This window comes from Castanea sativa, chromosome 12 (genome assembly GCF_040712315.1).
Source record: "Castanea sativa cultivar Marrone di Chiusa Pesio chromosome 12, ASM4071231v1".
Classification (NCBI taxonomy): Eukaryota; Viridiplantae; Streptophyta; class Magnoliopsida; order Fagales; family Fagaceae; genus Castanea; species Castanea sativa.
This window is the reverse complement of record NC_134024.1, coordinates 3,549,219-3,567,267: the sequence shown is the minus strand read 5'-3', so window position 1 is coordinate 3,567,267 and position 18,049 is coordinate 3,549,219. Positions and strand designations below refer to the sequence as shown.

Below are 18,049 nucleotides of genomic sequence, written 5' to 3'. Positions count from 1 at the left end.
TAATTTACCGCCTTAAGAAGCTTTATATAAAAAAAAATCTTTTATGTCTCAAAGATTTATCTTTTTTTTTTTTTTTTTTTAAGTAGAACAACTGATGACATGACAAATCTAACAATATTTTCATAATTTTTGAGGTCATAAATTATACCGTATATATTATAAAAATATTTTTTTAATTAAAAATAAAATTAGTGGTGATCTCATATAAAAATAATATACTAAAATCTAAACACAATCTATATTCTCAAAAAATTTGTTTTAAAAAATTATGAAATTAATTGTGGACGTAAAGTGGTGCCGATGATTGGAGCAGAATACTTGATTAAATAAGAGGTAGTATACCATGCATCCAATATATGTTATATTTTCTCTTTTTTTTTTTTTTTTTTTTTGGATAGGGCCAAAGGTTCACATTGGTAACCAAATTTTCTTGAGGGTTCAATGTATGTGGTGCGGACCCATCCCCATCCACAGCCACGTATTTCCAAACGTCAGCACAGACATCATTATGAATACCATTTTAAAGCAAACATCATTGTCCAATTGGAACCATCCTGCTAGCTTATTGTGAGACGTTGTCTTTTTTTTTTTTTTTTGGGACACAAATCTATAAATACCCATTTCATTCCCACTTTTGTCTGAAATCAGGAACAGAAGCAAAGTATTAGCATTCAACAGGAAAGAATATAATAGAATCATTGAAAATGGCTGCTGAAGCTCCCACCATTCCTCTTCTTACTCCTTACAAACTGGGCAAGTTCAACCTTTCCCATAGGTGTAAGTGCACAATTACACCTGGACCCAAAGACAACTACGGGTTCAGGCCCAATGAGCCTTAGACAATAAAATTTGTAGAGCGTGGGCTTGTAACCTAGATTAGAAGTGCTGAAAACTTAATAACGGGCTAAGAGTTACAAACACATGAAAATAACAAAAGATAACTGAAAAAAAAGGCCTCCTCGGACGTAAGCCGAGAACCACTTCTGTATTATTGATATTTTTTCCTTAGAAGTTACAACTCTTAGTTTCTTTTCTTTTTTTGCTCCCCCCCCCCCCCTTCTCTGGCCTCCACCCCCCTTAAATACTTCATTCCTTGATACTTTTTGGACAATGACTAGAAGTTTCAGCCCTACCGTTCAGGGGTCACTTCTCCATTAATGCGGCCAGGGAGGTAGGTGCAGAGCCTTTAATGCGGAGGTGGCAGCCTTTGCACTTGATATTTTCTTTAACACTGGTGCATCTAGAAGGTTCAGGGTGTCCCCTTTTAACCATTAGTCTTTCGAGAGTTGCCTTGACCTTCATAATGAAGTCTTGAGTTTTCTTGACTCTGTCCGAGGAGAAGCTCGCTCTCGGCTGTACCCTCGGATCCTCGGCGTATGGGCCAATTTGAAGAGTTTTATTCTAGAGTAGGTTGACCCTCCATGCTACAGTCCAAAGGCCCATATGCCCATTCAGGTCCTTTTACTCCCCACAATAGCCCCTCAAAACTCTATTTTTAATCATCCGAGGAGAAAAATAGGGTTTTGATCCAACGAAAACTCTCCCCACACATTCTGTAAATAACTACACGTGTGAAGATCGTTTGCGTTCTAGAGGATGCCACTTGGCGGTTTTATTTTCAAAAACGCGCACATTTATTACCGTAAGTTATACCTTGTCCCCCACGTTCAATGGTGAGATGAGCATCTAACGGTTCTTGTTACTCCATGAAAATTTGGGCGGGACAAATACAATTTCGAGGTCGCTTCCCGCACGTCGTGATGCTTCGGGAACCTGCGCCTTCATTTATTTCTCCAGAGGCTAATCCCATCAAAACATCAACAATCACCTTTTGTCTGCAGAAATCCGTGGAAATTTGCACAACTTGAAATTTGTAAGTTCTCATTTCTTTTCTCTGAACCCTTTCTCCTTGGACCCTGTCCTCGGCTCCCCTTATAACAGTTCTCCCTCTTAGAACATAGTTTTTCGTTCCTTTTCGATGGGAAAGTTTAAATGTCTAGTTGATACCACCGCTGGGATGGAAGGCTTTAGAGCCAAGTATCGTATTCCCAGCGACGTAGGTTTAGAATATTGCCCGGCGGAAGCCGTGGCCGGTTCTAGGAAGGCTGGAGAGGTTATCATCCCAATGGTAGCCTTCGTAGAAGGTGGGATGACCCTCCCAATGAAGCCTGTAACCAGGGAGTACCTCCGCAACCACCGGTTGTGTCCCGATCAGTGCGCCCCAAACGTTTTTAGAGTTTTGGGTAGCGTCGACGCTCTAAACGAGCAAATGGGTCTGAACCTCACCTAGCATGATGTCGTCTTCATGTACGAATGCCACAAACTCACTGGAGTAGGTTACTACATCAAATCCCGCTCCAGCGTAGTTAGGTTGATCTCATGTTTGCCCAAGTCCAATAAAGGCATGAAGGATGACTACCTCATCGTCTCTGGCAATTGGCACGACGGCCCCCACTGCCCAGTTGAGTGGGGAGTTCCAGGTGCGACACCTTAGGATTTAACTTCCCATCCCATAACTCCCTAAATCATCTAGGAATGTTCATTTGCATTTACTCAAGCGTACACCTTTACTTTATTATATGTTCTGCGCCTCTGACCATGTTTGTTTATTTGGATATTTTTTTTTGCAGATAAGCAAAACGTGCGCCCGCGCTTAAGCCACTGCAACGTTGCAGACTTGAATAGAGTGCTACGCTCCGAGGTGTTCGTTAGCAGAGACCTACAACTTAAAGCGGCCCACTTGATTTCGGGGTACGATCCCGTCTCCTCGGACTTCCAGGAGATCGAGAACGCCATAATCGCGGGTGACCGAAGGCGTAGGAGAATTAACGTAGCTAGACCCCACTTTTTGGCCGACCACGACATTCCTGACGCCCCATATACAGTGTTGTGCACACAGCCCATAGCGGTAGTTCCCCTCGCTGTGCACTCTCAGGCTATTGATGTCCCAGAGGAGCGAGTGTCTTCTTCGAACACGTTGGACGAGGAGATAGAACAATTCCAATTCAAGGACTCCCCACGACCTCGCGGAAACCCGTTCGTTGTTCTTTCCGACGAGGAAGAAGAAGCAGCCGAAGCCTCTGGGATAGAAGGTCTAGTGATAGCACGTCCAGACGACAGCTTCATTGAAGAAAAGATGGACGAGCTAAAGGACCTTATGACCGCAAGAGGCGCACGAGTGGCGAAGAAGGGGACACGGGGGTCCCAGGTTCCCCCGGCTTTACCACTACCTCCTCCTCCTCCAACCGACCCTAAGCCTCTAGCCGAAGATCCAAAGAAGAAAAGGAAAGCGGAGGCCGAGGGGGCTGGAGGAGAAAAACAAAAGAAAATGAAACAGCCCGCGCCGGCCCAGCAGCAGAAGTTGGACAAGGGCAAAGGGCGCGCCCGCTCGGTTGAAAGCGGGGAGATCAGAGATGTGGCCGAGGTGCGCCGAGCACCAGCTACCTGGTCTCCTGACTTGAGACTGGACGGCGCACCCATTACCTGCCACTCCAGCATTAGGGCAGTTCAACAAGGCCACGCCCACCACTTAGCCGAGGTGCTGGAGCGTCCTCTTCTGCTGCCCAAGGACATGGAAACCTTGGAGAAAATAAGCCAGCCGCAGCTGTTCCTCTCGTTAAAAAGGGGTTTAGCTCTGGTAAGTTCCACCTTGCCCTCGTACCTTATATTTAATTGTAAATACTTTAGCATATTTATCCTCTTAACATTTTTGCAGTCCATCCAAGAAGTTTTCGCGGCTGAGAAGTTCGTGGAGGATTCTTGAAAGCGCGCTGGGATGGAGCAAGAACTAAGGCAAGAGGCAGAAAAATCCTTAAGCCAGGCCCTAGCTGAGAATGGGAAGCTCACATCAAGGTTGGCCGATCTAAAAAGAGAGAGAGATGGTGACAAGGCCAGCCTAAAGACGATGGAGACCCAAGTGGAGGGACAGCGTAAGCTCCTTCGTCAAAAGGATGACGAGCTCACCCAAGTCCAACAGGCACGCTCTGAGGATAAGCCGGGGTGGAGTATCTATTTATGATACCCATGTCACCACAATATTGCCTAAAGGCCTTGTTGTCAAATTGAACGCCATTGTCTGAGATAAGTGTGTGTGGTATACCAAATCTAGTGACAATATTTTTCCAGACAAACTTCTTGGAATCAACATCTCTGATATTTGCTAAGGGCTCGGCCTCGACCCATTTAGTGAAATAGTCTGTTCCCACAAGAAGCCATCTTTTGTTTCTTGCAGCTCTCGAAAATGGCCCCACTATGTCCAATCCCCACTGGGCAAAAGGCCAAGGACTGGAGAGAGGGTTAAGAACCCCACCAAGTTGATGAATATTAGGGGCGAACCTCTGGCATTGATCACATTTTCTGGCATAATCCTGAGCCTCTCTCTGCATATTGGGCCACCAATAACCCTGAGTCAGAGCTCTATGGGCTAAGGACCTTCCCCCAGTGTGGCTTCCACAAATCCCCTCATGCAGTTCCTCCAGTAATGCTTCCGTTGATTCAGGGTGCACACACAACAAGTATGGTCCTAAGAAGGATCGTTTGTACAGCTTCTGGTTCTCGGACAACCAAAAATGTGGCGCCTTTCAACGTATCTTTTCTGCTTCAGATTTGTCCTCAAGAAGGATATCATTCTTAAGAAAAGACATAACTGGGTCGATCCAACTAGGTCCAGGCCTTATCAGATGAATGTGAACTGTGCTGACAACGGTAAGAGTTGGCTCCAACAAATCCTCCACGAGGATAACCTTGGGCAAGTCCTGAGCCGAGGACATCGCCAACGTAGCCAAAGAATCTGCATGGGTGTTTGCACTCCTAGAAATATGAGCTAAGATGAAGGAGTCAAATTCAACTTGCTGACGCTTGACCTGGGCCAAATATTCCTGCATTCTGGGGTCTCTAGCCTCCACGGTCCCCATAACTTGGCCGACCACTAACTGAGAGTCCGAGAACACATGGATTTCCTTTCCACCCATCCTACGTACCATCTGCATACCTACCAAGACTGCTTCATATTCAGCCTCATTGTTAGTAGCCGAGAATGCCAATCTCAAATATTTTTCGAAGACAATTCCCTCAGGGGACATTAGAACAAGTCCAACACTAGACCCTCTCTGATTAGCAGCCCCATCCACATGCACTTTCCAAGTCGAAGGCACTGCGGCCGTGATCACTCCAACTGATTTTCCATCCATGTGTGCTTCTTTTAGAGTTTCTTCTAGCAATGGTTCAGTAAACTCTGCCACCAAGTCAGCGAGGACCTGACCCTTCACCGAGGTGCGAGGCTTGTATTTAACGTCAAAAGCCCCTAAAATGGTTCCCCACTTTGCCACCCTACCAGAGTAATCGGCGCTGCGTAACACCGCCTTGAGAGGCAATTGGGTCAGAACCACCACGGTGTGAGACTGAAAATAATGAGGAAGCTTGCGCGTGGCGTGAACTATGGCCAGAAGTGCTTTCTCCAAGAGCAGATAGCGCACCTCGGCCTCATTCAAAGACTTACTAACATAGTAGACCGGTCTTTGCACCCCGCTTTCGTTCCTTATAAGGACCAAGCTGACCGCGTGGACGGCCACTGCCAGATAAGCAAACAAGACCTCATCCGCCTCGGGGCGAGACAAGATGGGTGGCCGAGAAAGATATTGCTTGAGCTGCTGGAAAGCTAACACGCAGTCCTCGGTCCATTGAAAGCCTTTCCATTTATTCAACAATTGGAAGAAAGGACGGCATCGGTCAGCTGACCGAGAGATAAACCTATTCAATGCAGCAATCATTCCGGTCAATTTCTAGATCTCTTTTGGGTTCCGAGGCGGCTGCAAATCCTGAATAGCCTTGACCTGCGCTAGGTTCACCTCTATGCCTCTGTGAGTAATCATGTACCCCAAAAACTTTCTGGACCCCAAGCCAAAAGAGCACTTTGAGGCGTTAAGGCGCAACTTGTACTTTCTTAGCACCTGGAAGGTGTCGGCTAGATCTTTAACGTGTGAAGGTATTGTTTTGCTCTTCACCACCATATCATCTACGTACACCTCAATAGTCTTCCCTAGTTGCTGTTCAAACATTCTGGTTATCATTCTTTGGTAGGTAGCCTCAGCATTCTTCAACCCGAATGGCATGACCTTATAGTGGTAGTTACCTGTTGGAGTAATGAAAGCAGTCTTCTCTTGATCCTCCAATGCTAATGGAATCTGATGGTAACCCTGGAAAGCATCCAAAAAACTCATTCAAGGATGTCCGACAGTGGCATCCACCAGTTGGTCAATACGCGGCATTGGGAACGAGTCCTTGGGGCAGGTTTTGTTCAAATCTGTGAATTCCACACATACTCTCCACGTTCCATTCTTCTTTTTAACAACCGTATGCGCCAACCATTCGGAGTAGAAAACTTCTTTAATAGCCCCAGCCCTCTTAAGTTTGAGCACCTCTTCCTTTACAGCCTCGGAATGTTCTTTGGAAGAATGCCGAGGTGGCTGCCTTCTCGGAACAATGGCAGTGTTGACATTCAAACGATGGCAAATGAAGCTCGGATCTACACCTGGGGCCTCATACGGATCTCACGCAAAAACATCAATATTGTCCTTCAGAAATTCCAACAACTCCATCTTCTCCTGGTGTGGCAAACGTATGTCGATTTGGAAGAACCTCTCTGGATTATCGGCTATCAAAAATTTCTCTAACTCCTCACAATGAGCCTCCTCTCCTGTCATCATTCCAGATGCATCAGGAGCTGTTAACTGCTATAAGTCTTTGGTGATTGAAGCCGAAGACTCGGCTTCCGTCTGGTGCAGCACTGCAGCCGATATGCATTGCCTGGCCACCGATTGGCTGCCGAGGATTTCTTCAACACATTCCCCCGAGGGGAACTTAACCTTAACATGCAAGGTAGAGGAGACAGCTCCAAGAGCGTGCAGCCATGGCCTGGCGAGGATGGCTGTATATGGAGAGTACGCGTCAACCACAATGAAATCCACCTCAACCGTTTCTGAGCCGGATTGAACGGGCAAACAGATCTGTCCCTTCGGCATAACGGCTCTCCCTTCGAAACTTATAAGTGGCGAGTCATAAGGAGTAAGATCTTCCAGCTTCAATCTTAACCCCTTAAATAGATTAGGGTACGAAATATATACGCCGCTACCTTGATCTATCATCACCCTCCTCACATCATAATTTCCTATCCTCAGCGTAACTACAAGAGCATCGTCATGGGGTTGGATAGTCCCTACCTTATCCTCATCGGAAAATCCCAAAACGGGCAAATTTACCATCACCCTGGTGGGAGCCGAGCCGGTCCTGCCAGGTGCAGCAAAAATAACATTAATTGTTCCTAACGCCGGCCGAGATGAATTATTCCTCTGATTGTTTGAGCCAGATTGACTGCCCTGCCCGCTAGGTTGGCACAAGTGCTGCTTCAGTTTTCCTTCACTGACAAGCTGCTCTAGGTGGTTCCAAAGTGTCCGACAATTCTTGGTAGTGTGGCCCACATCCTGATGGTATTGGCAGAAGAGGTTCTGATTCCTCTTCACAGGATCTCCCGCCATCTTACCAGGCCATTTGAAGAAGGGTTCCTTACGAACTTTCTCCAGCAACTGATGTACTGGTTCTCGGAACACAGTGTTCACGGCCTGAGGTGCTGCCGGGCCGAACTGCCCAACGTAATCTCTCCTCGGCTTGTTATTGTGGTACCTGTCCGACCTGAAATCCCTTCTCTCCTGAGGGATAACCTTCTCCTTACCCTTTCCTTGCTGTTGGTCCTCCTCCACTCTCTTGTACTCGTCAATACGGTCCATGAGGCGACGTACGCTACGGACGGGCTTTTTAGTCAAAGACTTTCTCAGGTCGTGATCAGTAGGAAGACCTACCTTAAAGGTATTGAGCGCCACCTCATCAAAGTCGCCATCTATTTCATTAAACATCTCCCAGTAACGGTCGGAGTATGCTTTCAACATCTCCCCTTCCCTCATGGTCATGGATAACAGCGAATCCAATGGCCGAGGTACTCTGCTACACGTAATGAACCGCGAAGCGAATGCTCTAGTAAGCTCCCCAAACGAACCTATAGACCCCGATTTAAGGCCGTTGAACCACCTCATAGCAACAGGTCCCAAGCTAGAGGGGAAAACTTTACACATCAGGGTCTCGTTGTGAGAGTGCACCGCCATCCTTTGGTTGAAATGACTCACGTGCTCCACCGGATCAGTCCGGCCATTGTAGATGGTAAAGGTGAGTTGAGTAAACCTCCTGGGGAGCCTCCCCTTCTCAATCCTCCGTGAAAACGGAGATTTGGAGAGTTGGTGCAACGCCCGACTCATAGCATCGTTCCCTAAGCCCCTGGAAGGAACCTTCTTGCGTCTGCGAGCTGGCTGGTCATCCTCCTCTCCAGAGGACACTGCACTGGGGGGTGAGCATGATCTTGAGCTGTAGCTACCTCCCCGTACCTCCTCTAAGGAAGGATTAGATGAGGATGGTGAAGACCTGTGTCTGGCGCGGCGTAACTTTCTCTTCAAACGATTAATCTCCTTCTGCATGGCTTTAGCTCCATCCTCATGGGTGGTGCTACCCCCACCATGAGTATGGCTAGCCCCGGGGTATTCTGTATGGACGCTTCCCTCACGATCCCTTCGACGCTCAAGACGCTCGAAAAGATCCTCCGGCTGTGATCCCTGTGACTCTGCATGGTGAGAATCCAAGCCTGCCATAGTATCCCAACTCCTTCTAGACTAGATTCGCCACAGACGGCGCCAATTGTAAGTGCACAATTGCACCTGGACCCAAAGACAACTACGGGCTCAAGCCCAATGAGCCTTAGACAATAAAATTTGTAGAGCGTGGGCTTGTAACCTAGATTAGAAGTGCTGAAAACTTAATACGGGCTAAGAGTTACAAACACATGAAAATAACAAAAGATAACTGAAAAAAAGGCCTCCTCGGACGTAAGCCGAGGACCACTTCTGTATTATTGATATTTCTTCCTTAGAAGTTACAACTCTTAGTTTCTTTTCTTTTTTTGCTCCCCCCCCCCTTCTTTGGCCTCCACCCCCTTTAAATACTTCCTTCTCTGGTACTTTTTGGACAGTGACTAGAAGTTTCAGCCCTACCGTTCAGGGGTCACTTCCCCATTAATGCGGCCAGGGAGGTAGGTGCAGAGCCTTTAATGCGGAGGTGGCAGCCTTTGCACTTGATATTTTCTTTAACACTGGTGCATCTAGAAGGTTCAGGGTGTCCCCTTTTAACCATTAGTCTTTCGAGAGTTGCCTTGACCTTCATAATGAAGTCTTGAGTTTTCTTGACTCTGTCCGAGGAAAAGCTCGCTCTCGGCTGTACCCTCGGATCCTCGGCGTATGGGCCAATTTGTAGAGTTTAATTCTGGAGTAGGTCGGCCCTCTATGCTACAGTCCAAAGGCCTATATGCCCATTCAGGTCCTTTTACTCCCCACAATAGGTATACCAATACACCTTGCAAAGTTATTTTATTTTATTTTTTTATGTTTTTGTTGTTTAGTATGATCTGAATTGTTAATATGTGTGATGGGTTTTGATTTTTTTTTTTTTTTGCCTTTTTTTAATGAAATCACGTTATTTGTTTTTTTTTTTTGGTTTGACTTTGGTTTTGCCTAAAAAAAAATAAAAGGTATTTGTGATTGTGACATATCCCAGTTGGGATAATGAATTGTTTTGTTTAAAAAAGTTTCAACTTTCAAGAAATCATAGATAATTATTTAGTGCGCTAAGCACTGGTTTCCACAAAATAACTAATTTTACCGTCTCACAAACTACTTTATTTATCATACCATATTATTTTATAATACACTCAACATCTCAACTTTTATATTCCTATACAACACATTAAAATAATATATCTACGTAATACTAACGAGTGCTCTTAGGGTATTGGTTAACAATCCATTTTAGGACACTACTTTTATAGGAAATGAAAAAAGCTGTTAAAACATTAATTATTTTTTTTCTTTTCCCATAAAAACTTTCTTTAAATAGATTATTAACCAATGCCCTAAGAATATTCGTTAACATTTCTCTAAAATATATAACCCAAAACAATAAAAAAATAGTATTTTAATTTTGTGGTGAGTTAGGGAGAGAGAGAAAGAGAAGATGTTTTTGAGGTGAATGAATAAAAAATATTACTTTAATTTTGCAAGTGAGCTACAATACCATTGTAAATTTAGGATAGTATTGTAGTATAATTGCAAAAAAATTTTATAATTGCAAGAACGGGTAATGGGATATTATTGTGCTTTGATGCTAAAATATAGCATATTATAGCATATGCAAGATCGGGTATTGATGCTCCAAAATTTTGGCATTTGGCACACCAAACTCCAAAAAACCTCTCACAACAAATGTTCTAAATGCTGAAAAATTTAGCATTGATGTGCAGTACAATTTCATATTTGGAACTGTATGGGCACAAAAAACATATTTTGGTATTTTTTTTATTCCAATATCTCTCTCCCATGTCACATCCTAAGTCCTCTCTTCCTTTCTTTCTCTATACCTCTCTCTTTGTCACATGGGGCCACAATAAAATATATTTGTTTTGTTAATTTTTTAATATAGATAAGGTTTGTTTTAAATTATTTTAATGTGATGTATCTTAAAATAAAAGATGTGGTTTAGAGTGTTTTGTAAAATGGTATGTTAAAATAGATAAAATAACTTTTTAATGTGTCAAATGCTAAATTTTTTTGAAGAGTTGATGCTAGTAGTCTAGTACTAACACTCTTGCCCTTTCGCTTAAAAAAAAAAAAAACTCTTGACCTTTTGAGCATTTTCTTGTCAGTTCACATCTGTGTTTGTTTTGTGTTTAACCAAGAAATGACACATTTTTTCAAGAATTCTCTATATTAATCTACTAAAAGTTTGAGACTTTGCTAATTTTTGATAATGATAAGATTGATGAATTTTGTTGGAACTGCATTAACTGTCTTGCTGAGCTCTACTCATTTGGTTTACCTGGATTTTGTATATCATCTCTATCGTGTAAATTGGTTTTAGATTTGCAGATTAAGGTATCTGATCACCTTGGCTGTCAGGATTCTTTGTGTTGTCATAACCTCTAAGTAATGTATTTGTAGCTTCATCGTGAGCGTGCTGAAATTTATTTACAGTTTCTTTAATTATGTAAGATATCAATCTATAGTTATGAAATCATTTCTCAACAATTTTGGTCTGACTTTTTCGGGCTGGGGAGGGGAGATGAGACCCTTCAATTTATCAGTGTTATGTTGATACCTATGACTGCACATTCTGTATGATGAAAAGCAATCCAGTTTGGCTCCCTCATCTATATCCTGCCATAGTACCCAAGTCATTTTTCAAATGCAGTATGTTATCATTTGATGATCTTGAACCTACATGTGATTAACAGAACTAATTCACCCTACTCTGTGCATAAAAATTCATCAAATTAATTGTTCCAAGTTTTTACATGCTTCATTTTGTTTCTTACTTACCTTTTCTGGTATTTTCTGTTAGTAAAACGTGGCCATGCATGTATTGCACAAGCCACTGGCCCCTCACCAGCAAATTTACAGTACTCATGGGATTGTACTCAAGGGTGTTTAAACTAGACAACTAGGAAGTACAAACTTCCTTTTGGATCTGCCAAAATATGATTTTCTACCTTAGAAAAGCAGTGACTGATTCTATTGAAATAAGAAATATCAGAGGTCAACTGCTGCATTCGGTTTGGTCTGCTAGTACAGGGGTTGGACCTGAAGTGGAAGCCATTTGACCAATTTAACTTATTGTACACTAAGTCTAGGCTAGGTTTGGATACTATAAGAGTTGAAATGTCATAAGCAGTCACTTTTGAAGTCCATTCTGCACAAATATATACTTGCCTTCTTTCGAAAATGCTCTCATTATAATTGTTAAGTTTTATGTTTGAAAACAGTCCTAAACTAAGTGCCACTTTTTTTTTTTTTTTGCAACCAAAAAAGAAAAAAAAAAAAAAACTTACTGCGCTGCAGCTTTGTAGGTGTTGGAAAAAGGTAAGCTTATGATATAACCATAGGTTGAAAAGAGAGTTACACGAATTAAAAACAAACGTAGGACAAACTCTAAAGGAAAAAAAGAAATTGTAGATCAAGTCAAACATTCTGTCTGTGTCTCTGTCACTCTTTCTCAGTTAGGTTTTTATTTGTTTACCTACAAGGAAAAGCATTATATTATATGCAGAGTTTTTCTGATTTTGTGTTCTTTTTCAGCTTCTCAAACCTTATTTAAAGGTTTATATATTAGCAATCCACAGGTGAAGTTGTGAAGCTGTCCTTATCTCTACCATAATCATTCAAAAATGAATTGTTTGATTTGGTTTCATTTGTAACTTTCTTTTTTTATTTTATTTTTTGGTATCTAGTATAACATATAGAAAAGGGCTTAATCATATTATTCTTTCTGACTTTGCTACAGGAAATATATATTTGATTCTTATAGGGTACTACTTTCTTCAATTAGAAAGATTTCTCACTTGATTTACTCAATTTATCATTTAATTTGTATTTTCAGAGTTGTTTTGGCACCGTTGGCCAGACAGAGATCTTATGGCAATGTTCCTCAGCCACATGCTATCTTATATTATTCTCAAAGAACCACCAAAGGTGGTCTACTGATAGCTGAAGCCACTGGAGTTTCTGACACTGCTAATGGGTAATCAATTTCTTACCATGTTTCACACTGAAAGACAATCTCCATTTTGAGGGTTCCCTTTCTTGCCTTAAAATTTTTATGACTTCTTAGGTTTCTTTGCTATTGTGAAGGCATCCAGACAAACCTGGTATATGGACAAAAGAGCAAGTTGAAGCCTGGAAACCCATCGTAGATGCTGTTCATGCCAAAGGAGGAGTTTTCTTTTGTCAAATTTGGCATGTGGGGAGGGTTTCAAATCAAGGTTTGTCTTTGACTAAGACCACCTTTATATCTTCTCTTCTAATATTACTTGTTGACAATTAAACTTTTGTAATGGATGGAGAGAGTTGAATGTTTTGTAATATGCTAAACTACAAAGACTATATGGTAAATGATTCATGAATTGAGTAGATTTGGGTTTTCTATACCACATTGTGCTACTTAACTATTGATTGTTGTTGATCCTGAAGGAAGTATTGCATGTGAACCTATTTGGTAGAGAATCAAATTGGATGGAGGTTTTGATTAACTGCTGAAATAACCATGCGTTGGTGCTATAGAATCTAGAAAGCACCAACAAGGCTACAGGGGTGCCGCACCCGCGTCTAATGCAACCTGACGCGGGGTGCGGTGGGCAACGTCATTGCCCGCGCATCGGTGCTGCGTCGGAATTTTTTTTTGGTTTCTGAATATGCCTCGATTCACGCCAACTAATTCGCGCTGATTCGGATTGGATCATATTGGCCGGCTGAAACCGACTGATTCAAGCCGAAATTGGCTTTGAATCATGCCGAAATTCAAGTAAAAACTATTAAAAAAAAAAAGAGTGCAAAACGCACCGTTTGAACTTGAACATCTTCTTTTTTTTTCTTTTTTTTTTTTATAAAAAAAAGCCTAAAATCTCTCATTCTCTTCTCACCAATGTTATCGATACCGTACCGTACCGGCCAGTAGATACCGTACCTACCAGTGCACCGATACAAGTACACCCCTCATTTCGTACCGAAAAAAATACCGGCCGTACCGGTTGAAACACGAAGTGTTTTTTTTTTTTTTGTGTGTGTAATTGTGGCAGTTTTTTAAGGGCAGGATGGTAATTTTCAAATCCTAGTTCTAACCCTATACACTACCCAAGCCGTAGCCCTCATTCTTTCTTCTCCCTCACTCTCACATTCTCACTCTCTCTATTCTACAACAAAAATCCCAGCTCTCTCATCAGTACTCTCACACCATTACTTCATTCACGCATTGAGGTATATAAGTTTTCTACCTATGTTTTAATCAAAATATAAGTTTGCTGCCCGAGTGTTTGAAATTTCTCTTTCCATGTTGCAATTAGAATCTATGTTGGTGGAGTCACTTAATGCATAATATTGAATATTGGTGGAGTCACTTGATATATGCTCCAGAATTATTTAAAATATATATGTTGGTGGAGTCACATAATATTAAATATTGGTGGAGTCACTTGATATTGGTGTGTGTGTGTGTGTGTGTGTGTATTAAATATATAAAAAAGTGGTAAATCCGAAATGATACACCGGTATTGACCGGTACTCGAAATATATCGTACCGGTGGCTAAACCGAAATAGCCTTCGGTACGGTATTGACTTCCTTGCATTCTCGCTGCCTCCTTGCCTCTCTGCTTTTTGCCTTCCTCCCTGTATTATAATTTTCAAACATCTTGAAATGTTTTAGTTTCAAACTTGTGGGTTGTATTTAATTTATGTACATCATGTTTCAGTTATTATCTACTATTACTCTTAAATTTGGTATATGTTTATATAATATGAAAAAGTATGCTTAGCAATATATAGAAAATATAAATAAAAATATTTTTAATAATTTTTTAATCATTGCACTTGCACCCTACTTTTTCAAAATTTTTCGAGTCTCACGCCCGCACCCAAATCTAGAAATGCTCCCGTGCTTCATAGTGTAGAATGCTATTCCCTACATAATGAGTATCACATTTGAAAAAGAAACATACTTTTTGAGGAAGAGCATTAATTGGATTGACTCTCATTTTGGAGAAAGTTAAATTAACAAAAGTGTTGATCATTGTTGGATTGAGGGAGTAAAGGAAATTTAGGCAACAATCTAATTATTTAGTAAAACTATTGATCTATCATTGTAGTGATGTTATTTTTTGCATTATCTTCTCTACTATTGTACAATTGTGATTTACAACTATGTTTTTGTTGGCTTTTATTCCGTATTGAATTTGATTGTATTTTCTTCAATCATTTCCCTATATTTATATGGGATTTAATGTAAGAGTTGAGTGCGAGAGTTTGGTGAAGAAATGCTCAAGACGGTGAAGTTCATGACTGACTCGCTAGTGGACAACCCGCAAAAGGCTACGTGAGAAGCACATGTTGGAAGCTGAAAGGTCTTATGCCAGGCTGCATTTCGCAGGTCACTTCCCGACTCAGGCCAAGTCGCGAGTGACCTGCGAAACTCTCGACCTGAAGCTTTTTGAAAAGTGTTTTTCTCATTACTTTAACAACACTATATAAGCCCTCACTACCAACGAAATTGTAAGGAGTCTTTTCAAGAAAACTTTAAGAGAGAAACCCTAACAATACACTTGAGTGTTAAAGATTGTAAACCCACAATCATGTACACACATTCTCTTAGTTTTCCTCTACTCCTACTTCTCCAATTACAAATCCTTAAGAGGTTCTTAGCTTAAACATTTACCTTACCCACTCAGAGAGTTGAGAGAAGTTTTGGTGCCTACAGGAAGCATTGGAAGGAGCCATTGATTGGTGGATGCAACTTTAAGTTTATTGCGAGATCTAGATAACTAGTGAAGGCATAGCTCGATGAAGCTCATTGGTAGCTGGAACTTGGAGGGTTCAAGTACATTGAGTAGATTAGGCTTGGAAAGTTTCTTTTTGATATTTGTGTACTCCAACTTTATTCACTAATGGATCATTTCGACTTGGAGAGTAGCGGAGAGGTTTTCACCGAGTACTTTAGTTTCCTCTTCGATAACACGTTTCGGTGTTATCTTGTTTTTGCATTTCTCTTCCCTTATTCTTTAAGCTTTACATTTATCGTTCATTGTATATGCTTGTGTCTTAGAGAGTTGTTCCGGTTAATTGCATCTTGATTACTCTTATTCCGCACTTAGTTTAGTAGGTTAAAAGCAATTAAGCCGTAGTTTAAAATTGGGGTCTAAACAAGCTATAGTGTTTTCACACTATTTGAGCTTTCAAATATAAATGGTTTTTTTTTTTTAATTATAGGGGGGCTTTTATGATGATCATTGCCTCAGTGGAAGGGGCATCTTCTATTATAAGTCTGATATGTTAATGTCATTTTGTTTTTAGGATGCGAATAAGGTGACACCCACTGCTTTTAACAAAATCGAATCACTGTGTTTAGTTGGACAAAAAGCTAATGTTGTTGCCATTTCAGCTAAAGAGGCTGTTTTACACCATTTTAGTAGAAAAGGCCAGAGTGCTGGTTACATGCCACTTTTCAAAAGAATGGTTCTTTCAATTGGTTGGTCTTTCAAAATCTTCATAGTTTGTTTTAGATATACAGACACCACTTGCTCTGAATCAGTTGTCAAAATCATTATTGAGTCCTATATCTATGGTAGTCACAGACAGCCAACCACCACTTTTTGGAGTGTTAGACAGCCCTAAGATCATGAGCTTTCCTTTTTATTCTTCTTTTTAATGGAATAAGATCTTGAAATTTCCTTTTTTGGAGTGGAATATATATGGCCCATCCTTACCGTACAATCATGTGAAACACAAAATGGAGCTATTATGCCTTTATGATTCAAAAGAAGTATTGATTTTGTCTCTTTTTTTTTTTTTGTGGTTTTCAAATCAATGAAGGTCTTGTCAATTACTTCTTTAGATAATTTTTTTAAAATAAAAATTAAATCTTTGTGAAGAAACATCGTTTTCAAAGTAATTTAACGGATCATAATTGGATATTTATTTTTCTCTATATTCTTGTCTACAGGTTTTCAGCCAAATGGTCAAGCTCCAATTTCTTCCACTGATAGGCCTTTGACCCCTCAAATTCAAGCTAATGGAATTGATGTTGCAGACTTCACTCCTCCAAGGCGGCTAAGCATAGAGGAAATTCCTCAAATTGTAAATGATTTTAGACTTGCTGCAAGGAATGCTATTGAAGCTGGTAAGTTCTTTTCATGTGTTTATATAAGATAAATGATATTTGATTAGTCAAACGTACAAGGGAGTGAAGAAATGTACTTTGTACTTGATGAAAGAAAACTAAAAGAACAATGGTGCTCATGGTTAACTTTGTTATTACATAGTACCTTCATTAAAATGTCATTATTTGTCTTATACACAGGCTTTGATGGAGTAGAGATCCATGGGGCTCATGGTTTCCTAATTGACCAGTTTATGAAGGATCAAGTGAATGATCGAACAGATCAATATGGTGGATCCCTTGAAAATCGTTGTCGGTTTGCTCTGGAAATAGTTGAAGCTGTTTCTAATGAGATAGGAGCAGACAGGGTTGGAATAAGGCTATCTCCTTTTGCAGACTATATGGAATCTGGAGACTCTAATCCAGAAGCTTTGGGCCTTTACATGGCTGAATCCTTAAACAAATATGAGATTCTTTATTGCCACATTGCCACATGGTTGAGCCAAGAATGAAGACAGTTGGAGAAAAGAGTGAAAGTCCCCATAGTCTTGTGCCAATGAGAAAGGCTTTTAAGGGTAGCTTTTTGGTTGCTGGGAAGGTTGCAGGGAAGATGGGAACAAAGCTATTGCTGAAAACCGTGCAGATCTTGTTGTTTATGGTCGTTTGTTTTTAGCCAATCCCGATTTGCCTAAGAGATTTAAGCTCAATGCTCCTCTCAACAAGTACAACAGAGACACATTCTACATCTCTGACCCTGTCCTTGGATACACTAATTATCCATCCCTTGAAGACATTGCTTAGGTTTTCAAGGAGAAGAGTGAAAATAAATTTTCCAAAAACATTGCCCTATGTAATTCCTTTCTTGCTTTTAGTGTTTTCATTGTACAGTACAAGTGCAACAAAAAGATTTGATAGATCTAAATAATTTTGAAGTGGTTATTCTCTTCTAGTGATAATATTGTTGGGGCTAATCTGCTTCTGTGCCAGACCAATCATGATTTTGAAGCATAATTTGGCCATTACAAGCAATGATTCTTTACTTAAATTGACAAATATGTGTATAGGATTTTGCTTTCAGCTTTATCTACAATGGACTCAGTCTCCTTTACTTTTTGGCATACATAAGGTTTGCATTGAACCATTATAAGTGGCTACTCAATTACTAGTGATATTATCCATATTTAGGGCATTTAGGCTTATTTTCTCACTTCCATTCATAATAAAGTGACTAAATTTCAAGCTAGCTATCAACTGTATCCTTCT

At 40.9% G+C, this 18,049-nt stretch overlaps 1 pseudogene; it reads left to right on the top strand.

Annotated features, from left to right (window-relative positions):
* Window positions 1-577: 577 nt before the first annotated feature.
* Window positions 578-17,744, top strand: LOC142619332 (12-oxophytodienoate reductase 2-like; annotated as a pseudogene).
* The last annotated feature ends 305 nt before the right edge of the window (window positions 17,745-18,049 follow it).